Source organism: Pleurodeles waltl, chromosome 9, assembly GCF_031143425.1.
Source record: "Pleurodeles waltl isolate 20211129_DDA chromosome 9, aPleWal1.hap1.20221129, whole genome shotgun sequence".
NCBI lineage: Eukaryota > Metazoa > Chordata > Amphibia > Caudata > Salamandridae > Pleurodeles > Pleurodeles waltl.
This window is the reverse complement of record NC_090448.1, coordinates 693,701,427-693,714,203: the sequence shown is the minus strand read 5'-3', so window position 1 is coordinate 693,714,203 and position 12,777 is coordinate 693,701,427. Positions and strand designations below refer to the sequence as shown.

General features: G+C 48.0%; 1 protein-coding gene across 1 annotated transcript in view; it reads right to left on the bottom strand.

The window, feature by feature from the left end:
- Positions 1 to 12,777, bottom strand: part of SCYL1 (SCY1 like pseudokinase 1) — a 1,332,837-nt gene that overhangs the window by 146,449 nt on the left and 1,173,611 nt on the right. The window lies entirely within an intron of this gene.

Sequence of the window (12,777 nt, the reverse complement as noted above, 5' to 3'; positions counted from 1 at the left end):
GTGCTAGATATGTCTCCCTCAAAAAGACAAGGTTCAATCACTGTCAGCACTATAATGAATAAATGTTAATTTCAGAGCTCTATGAAGAGTGCCTGTGCTGTTTATGGTCGAGGCAGAACTCGACATCCTGCAACAAGTGCAGTCTCATACACCACAAGACCATAAAAGAGCGTGAGGCCATACTTTATATGGACCATGATGAGCATCGGTCTTGGTGCTGTTCATGCCTCAGATCAAGATCTCCATCCAAATCCTCTTCTTCACCAAAGTCTTGCATGGACAGGCTGACTAGTTCAAAATGATAACAAATAGTACAATCATAACTAATAGGAAGGCAGACACCCTAAGAGATGTTAACTGTGCAGACTGGCTTGTGAATGTGAACACATGCTCTTACTGGTCAGTCATACTCCAACTCTCCTCTTGTTTCCTCCAACAACTACTCCTTGAGTGCCAAACCACCAGGAAATCAGAAACGTTTTCTGCATCAACACTGGTTCAATCACACGGAATAGTTAACCCAAAAGGATTGAAAAGGAGTAATTATCCCTTTATCTTGAGCAGAGGTTTCACTAGGGTGCTTGTTCGCTACAATGACACATACCTACAACTCTTATCAATCAGGGTGTGCAAAGGTGTTGGCCCTGTCCTTCCAATAAATGTATCCAACAAATGAGTCTTGCTCCTTGGCTAATGGCTGCTTTCCCAAGTGTATTGTTTAGTCCTGCCAGAACTGGAGAAATGTCCACTGAGTTCAGTTTGGAAGTCAAGTCTCATAGTGGAAGAGAAATACAGACACAGTGAATGAATGCTTTTAAAGAATGACATGGATATGGCTGTTGTCAATGACTTAAAGCTCTATCAAATATCCTCTGCATGGTTTGAAAATCTCTGTCAATATTACCTGTTTGTTTTTCTGACTTACCTTAAGTCTGTACATTGGACTTCACAATCTGCGAGTCCACTACAGCGCACGAAAAATAAAGGGGGGTTTAAGTGAGTATGTTTCAATATGTGTATGGGCATTTATTAAATGATGGGTGTACATTTTAAACACAGTGGGTGAGCTGATCAAGGCAGTAGTTTCTTTTAAAGCCATGTCCCAATCATGGTGGATATGGTATCTTGTGGGTCCGCAGATGAAAATCCTTTCCTCAAAAAATAAATTCTCATACTTTTGCTCTTAAGGAACAGAGTTCCATAGTCCATCTAAACGCTCAATCGTCTTGTTTTGTGTTGTACATTCCCTGTCCTGTCACCTAGAGAAAAACTGGACAAGGTCCAACTGATATTCTGCACAATAGTCTTTTGTGCGGTTGATATAAAAACTTAGGGCCCTCTTAGGGGAAGACTATGAAGACTCTCTTCCTCCTGTGAGGGGTGAGGTGGCACAAAAAACACCAGCAGAGTAATTGAACGGCCATCATGGAAGAGAATCACGACCTTCAGTACGAAGGCCACATTAATCTTCAGTACCCGTTGTCTGGAAAGAAGATAGTGGTAGGTGGTGTAGAGATGATGAACGGAAAGCACCTGCAGTTCACATACACAACAGGCTGATATAATAGCAATGAGAAAGACAGTCTTCAGTGTTAAGAGCCTTAAAGAACAGCTGTGCATTGGCTTGTATAGCATGCATATGAAAAAATGTCAAGACCAAGTTCAAATTCCTTTAGGGCATAAGAAATGGTTACAGGTGGTGGCAGGGGGAATCATGTGAGTCAAAGCTTTTATAAACACATCAAAACCAAATGTGTGCAAGCAACAATCAAGTTCATGGAAGGGCATCTAGCAGCAAGGATGCCATCCTATACCTTGGTCGACAAGTCAAACATTTTGAGGTGTTACTGCTCAATCGCCACACCTAGGGGTGTAGGTTGTGGAGACTGATGCAGGATTCTGCCTTGTTGCGGAGACATTAGGCTCTACTGAAGGAAAGCCTGATTGGAGGATGAATGCTCAGCCTCAGGAGCTCTGGGTACCGTACCCTCCTGGCCCAGTCCAGGGTCATTAAGAATGTCATGGGCCTGGTATGTCTTGAACTTTTTCAAAACTCTAGATAGGTGAGTTAATGGTAGAAATGTGTACACAACTCCTTCTTTCCACTCCAGTCAGAATACATTCCCTAGTGAGTACTGTGGAGGAACTCAAATACAAAGAATTGCTGACAATGTACATTCTCTACAATGGTGAACATGTCCAGCACTAAGGTGTACCTCGTTGTTTGAAGGCTCCCTTCGCCACATTTCTATGAAGATGCTAATCAAGTTCTGCTACATGACACCTACTCAGGTCCTCTGCTCTGGGCATTCAGAGACCCCACTAGGTGGTTAGGTGACAACAAAGATCTTCTATTGGTTCAGCTACCATCAGAGGTATATCCCCTTCTGACACAGGATCAAGGAACCCAATTCTTATTGCTTGTTGCAGTACCACATGGCAGGCATGAGAACTTGAAACATCTTCAATTTGAAGGGCAGCAGAAAGGTTTTTGAGCTGGGCAAATTGGCTGAAGCTCCAGAAGAATGATAAGAAGTTAGTTCACTACCACAGGCCACTGATCTCCACCTCTGCCGAGGCCCCTCCCCATGCAGTATTGAAACATATGTCATCACTGTGAACTCTGGGAGGAGGAGCGAGAATGTCTTACTGCACATCAGGTTTTGCCTGAAACCTAGTCCCCTGGAATAGCCTCCTTACTGTACAGATGGGGAAATGGCTTAGCTTGTATCAATAGCCCCAAGTATCATGCTGTGGTGCAACTATAGTTAAATAATTTAACACAGAGTCAACCTTTTCTTGAAATAGATTGGGACTGTCTAAGGGTATGTCCGTTTAGGACACTTGCACGCCTCCCAAAAACCTGGTTTATCACATCTAGGTATGCCTCTTGAGCATCAGACTTGCAGAAATAGCTCCACCACAGCAGTTTGTAGTGCCAAGATGAGCTACGAGTACATACTTGGCTGCATCCTGACCACTCCGTACAGTGGGTCGGAGATGTGGGTTAGAGACGTCCTGGGGTCCTCTGGGGCGGCTGGCAAGATGTCTCTTACCATGTCCTATTGTGTGTAGGTATATCTACCCAGAAGGAAAACACCATTAGTAGAATGGAGTGATAGATTGGCCAAGGAAACAATTTTCTTTGAAAAAACATAAATGCAGTTTGATTCCCCCCACCTGGAGAGTTGATCGGAAAGGCTTTAGGATTAACCTTTGTTTTCAAAGCTTGAACAATCAGGCTCTCACAGGTACGGTGCTTAGTTAGGAAATCTGAATTGGTCAATGCAGCCTAGCCACAGGTCGACTAACTAGTGAACATGAGCACTGCTTTGACAATGTAGTCAGATAGGCATCAGTAAGGGCTTTGTCAAATGGTAATAAAGTCTCAAATAAAGCTGTATCTTGTTGATGAATCACAGTCAATACTTTTGTTTTAGTTTCTAAAGTGAATTGCAATTCTAGTGCTTTAGCTGCCTTCCAAATGGTCTATGCAACGAAGGAGCATTGTTCGATTGGTGGCCCAGGTGGCGAGTCTAGATCCATTCCTGGAAAGGTATCTAGCCCACTGGTGTTCTGTAAAATCACATACAATTAATCTGCAGCAGAATGAGGAACAAATCAATCCCCTTTCTTTCCATCATTACTGTACTATGGGGCATTAGGTGTTTCTTGCACCGGGTTTAAATAAGAACCAAAAATAGTGTGAATCTTCTGCTGGCACCAACTCCAAGGCTGAGGTACGGAATTGGATGCGCATCATAGGTCTGTATTGAGCCACTGTTGGTTCGGGAGTTAGAAATCAAGCATCAATAGGCACTACTGGAGTTGGTGCAGGCACATGTGCAGAAGGAACCGGCGGTGACTTTGCTACCAGGGCACAAGTCAATGCTGGAGTCAGTAAAGGCCCGCAATTTGGTTCTGCTGTGGCAGACAGTGTTGGGAGCAGTCCTGCCAGCTGAAGCCCAACTGGAGACCTCTGTGGCTCCTTGTGGACTGAGGGTGCACTAGAAGCTGCTGAATGGCGGCTTATTTGAAGTCTGTTGTGTGCTGCAGGCCAAAAAACCTGGGGAATAGTTGGTTCAGACTTCAGAGACATCGGGAGAGTATGATATCCCTTGAGCCTTCCTGCTAGACTTCGAGTGGTAGGATGGGGTCGAGTTCCACATGGCAAACTTGAGCTCGTGTTTAGACTTCAGTTAGGACTTACTGGAAGACTTTCACCTAGAAGATAATTTTTCACAGGAGCAACTTCAAACCTTCAACCACAATTGGCCATGTAACTTGCCATAGGAGAGGAATCTCTGTTTCACCCCCAACCTCTTTTTGTGTTTGGTGACATATATGTGCCTCTCTTTACCATATCGCTTTGGAATGCATGAGGGCACACCAGTTGTATGACTTTGAGTCATGCCCAAGCCCAGGCACCATAGACACACCTTGCGCAGGTACTTGACCATCAACTGCTTTCTATCACTGCAGAGGTTGAATTCTCGTTGTTTTCAGTGGGCACACCATTCCCTAGAAAACTGCAAAACGTTTTGAAGTTGTCGGAAAACCAACAAAGTTTGAAACAAAATAAGTTCTAAGTGTGCAGGAAGACCAAAACTGACACTTGCATGTGGCTTTTCTCCTTAACTTCTGGGGTGGTACACAGTCATCATGAAGCCATTTGGCATCACCTCCTTGCACGCTGGAGCACTGCTGAATAATTCTCTGGATCCAGTCTGTCACCTAGGGGTTATTCTAAACATGAGGAATCTGTGTTGAGAGGTACCCATCAGAACATAGGTTTACACATCACTACTGTTCAAATATACTGATGTACTTTTCCACACCTTTTGTTCATGTCAGGCGTAATGAAGTGCTTGCATCTTTTTGACAGAGGCTGCAATTGTAACCATATTTACACCAGGCAGATGTGAGTAATACACATGCTCTCCCTTAATAGGCAATAAGATCTTAGCTAAGATTGTAGATCATCACCAGCTGCCACTGCTGTCTGGCCCTTCTCTGCCAGACCAACTGAGATTCATACAAGGTCACTATACCTCTCATAATCAAAGCTCCCTATTTTCCTTGATGCAGCAGCTTAGTCTGGCGGAGAATGAAATGGCTATGTTTCTTGAAGGAGCTATGGCCTTTGACTTCATTGAGTGGAATTTGTTTATTAATAGTATTACAGGATAGTTGTTGGGTACAACTTCCTTAGCTGGGTTAAACTGCTATAAACTATACCAGCACAAAGAGAAAGGGAGGAGGCTTTATCTGGAGACTGCACCAGCCTCTACTCAATGCCACACAAAAAAGATGCAGTCCCCACGATTCTGGGTCCTCAGGACACTATCACTAGCCCCCACTGGGGAGAACTGTTTTCTACTTTTACTGCATCCGCCTACCTATCTGCTATCATATTTTTTGAACAATTCGAAGAATTGGATTAGGAGGGCTCACTAACGTAATGTGACATGCTTCATCATTGCTCACCTCGCCTCACCCTGGTAAGGTGATACTGCCTGGGTGGACTCCACCTCAAGGAGGGATCTTATTTGAGGATGTTCTTAGATATTTACTATTCTGGATAGATTCCTGGGATCCAGGTAACTATAATAAAAAATACCTGAGGGTAAACCACAAGATGAACGAGTTACTTACCTTCGGTAGCGACTTTTCTGGTGGATACATTAGCTACCTGTGGATTCCTCACCTGATGAATACTCCCATGGCGCCAGCATTTGACGGAAATCTTCTTACTAGTCTCTGCACGTCGACGAGGACGTCACTCTAGCCCACGCGACGCCGTCTGACGTCATACAGGCAATAAGAAGTCCTCGCCGACGTGCCGATGACAGTACCAACATTTTTTACGTGCATGAGAATAATAATAATAACCCAATGCAATGAAAGAGCAAATCAACATCTCTTAATATTGTAAATCACACAACATTGCAATAAAATAGCTGTAGATTTAATATAACTTTTTTTTTTTTTTTTTTTTAAACAAATAAATATATTTATACATACGAATCATGTATATACCCAATATATATATAGATTTATATATAAATATACACATATATACAAATATCATACATGCAAAATGTATTGCAACTTTGAAGACCAAAAGGAGCACACTCAAGGATTGCTTGGAGAGACCAAAAAGGCAACGGGGAGGCGGGTGGGACCGTGAGGAATCCACAGGTAGCTAATGTATCCACCAGAAAAGTCGCTACCGAAGGTAAGTAACTCGTTCTTCTGATGGATACAACTACCTGTGGATTCCTCACCTGATGAATAGAGTCCCAAAGCAGTACCACGCCCGGCGGTGGGTGCCTAAATGGTCAAACCAAGAAATCCTGCAGCACTGACCGTGCAAAATGACCGTCCCTTCTGACCTCAGAGTCCAAACAGTAATGTTTCACAAAAGTGTGAAGGGACGACCAAGTTGCGGCCTTGCAGATGTCAACCACAGGAACACCCCTGGCCAAGGCCGAAGAGGCCGACTTAGCTCTGGTGGAGTGAGCTCTAATGCCCTCAGGCGGATCCTTCTTTGCCAAAGAGTAACAGATTTTAATGCAAAGAACAACCCACCTGGAGAGTGTTCTCTTGTGGACTGCCTTTCCTCTCCTCTTGCCCACGTATCCGACAAACAGCTGATCCTCCAGCCTGATATCCTTCATTCTGTCGATATAGAAGCTCAACGCCCTTTTTGGGTCCAGGCGATGTAGTCTTTCTTCCTCCTTTGAAGGATGAGGCGGAGGATAAAACGTGGACAAAGTGATTGTCTGAGCCAAATGGAAGGGTGAAACAACCTTCGGAAGGAAAGCAGCCTTGGTCCTCAACACCACCTTATCCCCATAAAACGTTATATAAGGGGGTTTAACCGATAAGGCCTGCAACTCACTCACTCTCCTTGCAGATGTTATAGCTACCAGGAATACTGTTTTAATAACCAAATATCTTAAGGGGCAAGAATGCATAGGCTCAAAAGGGGACCCCATAAGGAAAGTCAGGACCAAGGACAAATCCCATTGAGGCATAACGAATGGTTTTGGAGGATATTGATTCAGAAGACCTTTCAAGAATCTGAGAACAATAGGGGATTTAAATAACGATGGTTGGTCTGGAAGACAAATGAAGGCTGACAAGGCCGACAAATAACCCTTAATGGTAGCTACTGCACAACCTTTCTGCGCTAGAGACAGTGCAAAAGACAAAACATGTGACAGATGAGCATGTAAGGGATCAATCTGTCTCTCTCCACACCACATAACAAATTTAGACCACCTATTAGCGTAGATAGATTTAGTGGAGTGTCGCCTGGCCGCTAAGATAACATCCACTACATCAGGCGGGAGAGAGAAGGAACTCAGGTTGCCCCGTTCAATCTCCAAGCATGTAGGTGCAGAATCTGGAGGTTGGGGTGTAAAACCTGCCCCTGCGACTGCGAGAGGAGGTCTGCCCTGAGAGGGAGACGGAGCGGAGGGCACAGTGAGAGTTGGAGAAGGTCGGAGTACCATACCCTCCTTGGCCAATCCGGAGCTATTAAGATGACTTGGGCCCGGTCTTGGCAAATTTTCCTCAACACTCGAGGAATCAAGGGTATGGGGGGAAACGCGTAAAGCAACTGGTCGCACCAGGTTATCTGAAACGCGTCCCCCAACGCTCCCTGCATCGGATACTGGAGGCTGCAGAATAACGGGCAATGCGCGTTCTCCCGAGTGGCAAACAGATCTATCCGAGGAAACCCCCACATCTGGAAGATTAAACAGACTTGATCTGGATGGAGACGCCACTCGTGGTCTGCCGAGAATTGGCGACTGAGACTGTCCGCACGTACATTCAAGACCCCGGCCAGATGATTTGCCACCAAGCAAATCTGATGGTCCTTTGCCCAGGACCATAGCCGAAGAGCTTCTCTGCAGAGAAGGTACGACCCTACTCCTCCCTGTTTGTTTATGTACCACATCGTGGTAGTATTGTCCGTCAGGACCTGTACCGACTGACCACGAAGGGATGGGAGGAAGGCCTTGAGAGCCAAACGTACAGCCCGTAACTCCAACAGATTGATATGAAACACCTGTTCCTCTGGAGACCAAAGCCCTTTGATCTCCAGATCCCCCAGATGAGCTCCCCATCCTAGGGTGGAGGCATCCGTTATTACCGTGGCCACTGGTGGCGACTGCGCGAACGGCTTCCCCTGTGAAAGATTGTTGCCCGCAATCCACCACTTCAATTCCACAGCAGCATCTCTGGAGATCTTGACAGTACCTTCTAAATCTCCCTTGTGTTGAGACCACTGCCTTCGGAGGCACCACTGAAGAGCCCTCATGTGCCAGCGAGCATGCGTGACCAACAGAATGCAGGAGGCGAACAGACCGAGCAGACGAAGGACCTTGAGGACTGGAACTACCGCTCCATTTCGAAACATTGGAACCAATTCCTGAATATCTTGAATCCGCTGAGGCGGAGGAAAGGCTCGACTCAATGTTGTATCCAGTACTGCCCCTATGAACAGGAGGCGCTGAGAGGGCTCCAGGCGAGATTTGGGCACGTTCACCGAAAAGCCCAGGTCGAACAACAACTGGGTTGTTGACTGCAGATGATGCGACACAAGCTCCGGGGACTTGGCTTTGATCAACCAGTCGTCCAAGTAAGGGAATACTGCTATCCCCTTCCTTCTGAGCTCCGCCGCAACCACTGACATCACCTTTGTGAAGACTCGAGGTGCTGAAGTAAGACCAAACGGGAGGACCGCAAACTGATAGTGCTGCGACCCTACCACAAACCGGAGATACTTCCTGTGCGACTTGAGTATCGGGACATGAAAGTAAGCATCCTGCAAGTCGACAGACACCATCCAATCTTCCTTGTTCAACGCCAAAAGCACCTGTGCTAGGGTCAGCATCTTGAACTTTTCCTGTTTGAGGAACCAATTCAAGATCCTCAGATCCAGGATTGGTCTCAACTGACCATCCTTTTTGGGAATCAGGAAGTATCTTGAGTAACAACCTCGACCCTTTTCCTGCTCTGGGACCAACTCTACCGCGCCCTTTGAAAGGAGGACTTGAACCTCCTGTTCTAGCAACAGGAGGTGTTCTTCTGAACAATAAGATGGGCGGGCGGGATGAGGGGCGGGAACTCCCGAAAGGGAAGGGCGTAGCCTTTTCCCACAATGCCGAGAACCCAAGTGTCCGTTGTGATAGACTTCCACTTGTGGAGAAAACGCTGTAATCTTCCCCCTACAGGAGAGGAGTGAGTGGGAAACGGTGGAAGCCTAAGGCTGCTTCCCCTGCTGCACCCCTCCAGAGGACGAGGAAGAGGCAGAGTGCTGTTGAGAGGCTCCTCTGGTACGGACCCCACCCCTCCCCCTCCCTCTAAATGACCTATAGGGGAGGGAAGAGGCGGGTTGCTGGAACCTCCCCCGAAAGGAAGAGGAATAAGAGCCACGCCCAAATCCCCGAAACCTCCTGAAAATTCTAGAAGAGGCAGAGGAAGAAGGAGCTTGCAGTCCTAACGATTTGGCTGTGGCTCTGCTCTCCTTAAATCGTTCCAAGGCTGAATCTGCCTTGGCTCCAAACAGTTTGTCCCCATCAAACGGGAGGTCCAGCAGGGTCGACTGCACATCCGCAGAGAACCCTGAGTTTCGGAGCCAGGCCTGTCTTCTTGCCACCACAGCCGTGCCCATCGCCCTGGCCACCGAGTCGGTCGTGTCCAGCCCAGACTGGATAATCTGGGTCGCGGCAGCCTGGGCGTCCGAGACCACATCCAAAAGACCCTGGGGAAGCTCCGTGAATGAAGACGAAATATCATCCATCAGCGCATGGATGTACCTCCCCAGAATGCACGTGGCGTTGGTGGCCTTCAACGCCAAACTGCATGACGAAAATATTTTCTTGGACTGCGCATCCAGTTTCTTGGAGTCTCTGTCTCCAGGCACCGTCGGGAAGGAACCAGGCGCTGACTTTGAGGAACAGGAGGCTTGCACCACCAAGCTCTCCGGCGTAGGGTGTCTAGAGAGAAAGCCAGGGTCAGATGGTGCAGCTCGATACCTCCTGGCCACAGCCCTATGAACGGCCGAGGAAGACACCGGCTTCTTCCACACCTCCAACACCGGATCCAGCAAAGCCTCATTAAATGGCAAGAGAGGCTCAGCTGCAGCAGAGGCCGGATGCAATACCTCTGTCAGCAAATTCTGCTTTGCCTCTGCCACCGGCAAAGGCAGGTCCAAAAAGCTCGCTGCCTTCCTCACCACAGCATGAAAGGAAGCCGCCTCCTCCTCTAGGACTCGCTGGTACTCTTGCTCTTCTAAAAGACGGAGAGCACGCCTCCTCGAATGAAGTCTCTCCTCGATACGCGGAGTCGACATGGCCTCCGCCGACGTCGAAGAACGGCGCCGATCTCCAGAAGCATCTGACGCCGCGTCCGGCGCCACAGGCAGCTTCGGCGCCGAGGCAGGAGCCGGAGGACGAGGTCTTGGAGCCGATGGACCAACCGGAGTCACAGGGCAAAATCCTGACTTCGACGGAGGGGCAACCTCCGGGGCCGAAACATCCGAAGCCACCGGAGCGGCCACCGACGCCGGCACCGGCGCCGAGCCCACATTCCCAAAAGGGAGAAAGGGCATAAAGGGTGCCGGCCGAAGAGGCGCAGGATCACCCAACGAAAAGGCCAAGGGCCCCGAAGGACCAGCCGGAGCAGCTCCTGGAGCCATCTGCTGAAAGATGGTATACATCGCATTAAGAAACGCGGTACTATCGGCTCCAGGAGTGGGAAAAGCCGGATACTGGGGTGCCTGGATCGAGGGCGACCCCGACGCCGGCCTCGACGTCTGCGACGCCGGAGAAAACACAAGAGGCTGCACCACCTCAATCACTGACGCCTGACCAGGTGAAGTCGGTGACGCCGGAGAGGGCAACGGCGTCGATGGATGCGGCGTGACCGTGGGGCTGACCTCCCAAGTCCTCCGACGCCGAGCCGAAGGTGACCTCGAACGAGACTCCTTGCTGGAGTGACGTCGTGAGTCTCTACGGCGCCGGGAGTCTCGATGACGCCGGTGAGACCTTGGCGAAGAAGACTTCTTATGATGTTTCTCCTTCTTCTTTGACTTTGCCATGAATAACTTGGCCTCGCGCTCTTTGAGGGCCTTCGGATTCATGTGTTGACATGAATCGCAAGTCGAGACGTCGTGGTCGGAGCTCAAACACCATAGACAGTCGGAGTGAGGATCTGTAACTGACATCTTGCCCCCACACTCTCGACAGGGCTTGAAACCCGACTTCCTCTGAGACATTGTTACCGCAGAGAAGACTACGCAGCAGACAATACACTGTAACCACGAAGGTAACAGTAACTCCCTCGAAGATAACCGTTTCGAATGCACGGAAAAAAGGGAACTGTCATCGGCACGTCGGCGAGGACTTCTTATTGCCTGTATGACGTCAGACGGCGTCGCGTGGGCTAGAGTGACGTCCTCGTCGACGTGCAGAGACTAGTAAGAAGATTTCCGTCAAATGCTGGCGCCATGGGAGTATTCATCAGGTGAGGAATCCACAGGTAGTTGTATCCATCAGAAATCTATTTATTTGGTGGTACCCTCAGTATAATTAAAATACACCATTAGGTATTAAAAATGGAGGACAACGTTGGGTACTTCAGCCCTTGTGTGCCTCACTCATGCCAACATGTTTCTGCCTGTTTTTATAGACTTGGCAGGTCTGAGGCGTTTATCAGGGCTACGGCAGATCCTGCATGCAAAGTTTGTGATAAGATGAAGGAAAAGACCTACCTTCCCTTAATGTTCAAAGGTCAATTACCCTAGTAAAGGGATAGAGTATGATACATTAAATCAAAACGAATAAAAAGGAGATAAGTGGTTCTGCAGTATATTTGCCAAACATTCTACTACTTGTAACCTCTTGTTTGGTCTGTCTTTATGAGAGAAAACCAGTGCCACATGTGATAACACTCACACACACCATGCTGTAAAAAGTGCTCCACAGCACACGTGAAAACCGACACATGCTGCTCATTGACATAAATCATATTACCTAGTTTTCTTAGGCCCTGTGCCTCATGGTCTGTAGAGGTAGGGGGCCTCCTGTAGTCACACACTAGGAGGGGAGGTGTAGGTAGAAGTAGAAAGGAGGATTTAAAGGTGAAATGCCGAATTGTTCAATGCACTGCACATGCGCTACATGGCTTGTTTCTTTTGTTGGGGAGGGGATGCAACACAACCGAAAACAACAAATAGCCAAGCCAATTGCTGTAAACACACAGAAAAAGAGAAGCGCCCATGGTTGCTTCACCCGGCTCCTCTATTTCAGCACAGCAAGGAAAACTTACTTCATCAAGGAGCGCTGCCCTGTTGAGTCCAACCCTGGCCCCTCTTACAGCTGTCACGGACTGAGGGAGGACTTCCTGAAATCCGGCATATATCCGGATAACGTTTGCCACACCCCCTTCATGCTGTTCTCAAATGAGTAACATCTGCACTAAAAACGAAAGGGGCCGGGCTTTGCTTGGATACACGTCTCTCCTCATAACTGATCATTACCGTGCACAGTCTCTCTGAACAGAGGACGTGGCCTGCTTTAAGGGCATGGTATAGGCTTAGCCTCATCTTAGTTGTGCCCTTCACTTAGACTGCAGGTGCGTGATCTGTACTATGCTGGGCCACGCCATGCCAATTGGACGTCGAGTTGGCTTAGACCTGATAAGCTTCCTGTACGCCTCTTTAGTCATCTGCAAATCATCTGGTGGGCGGACTCAAACATT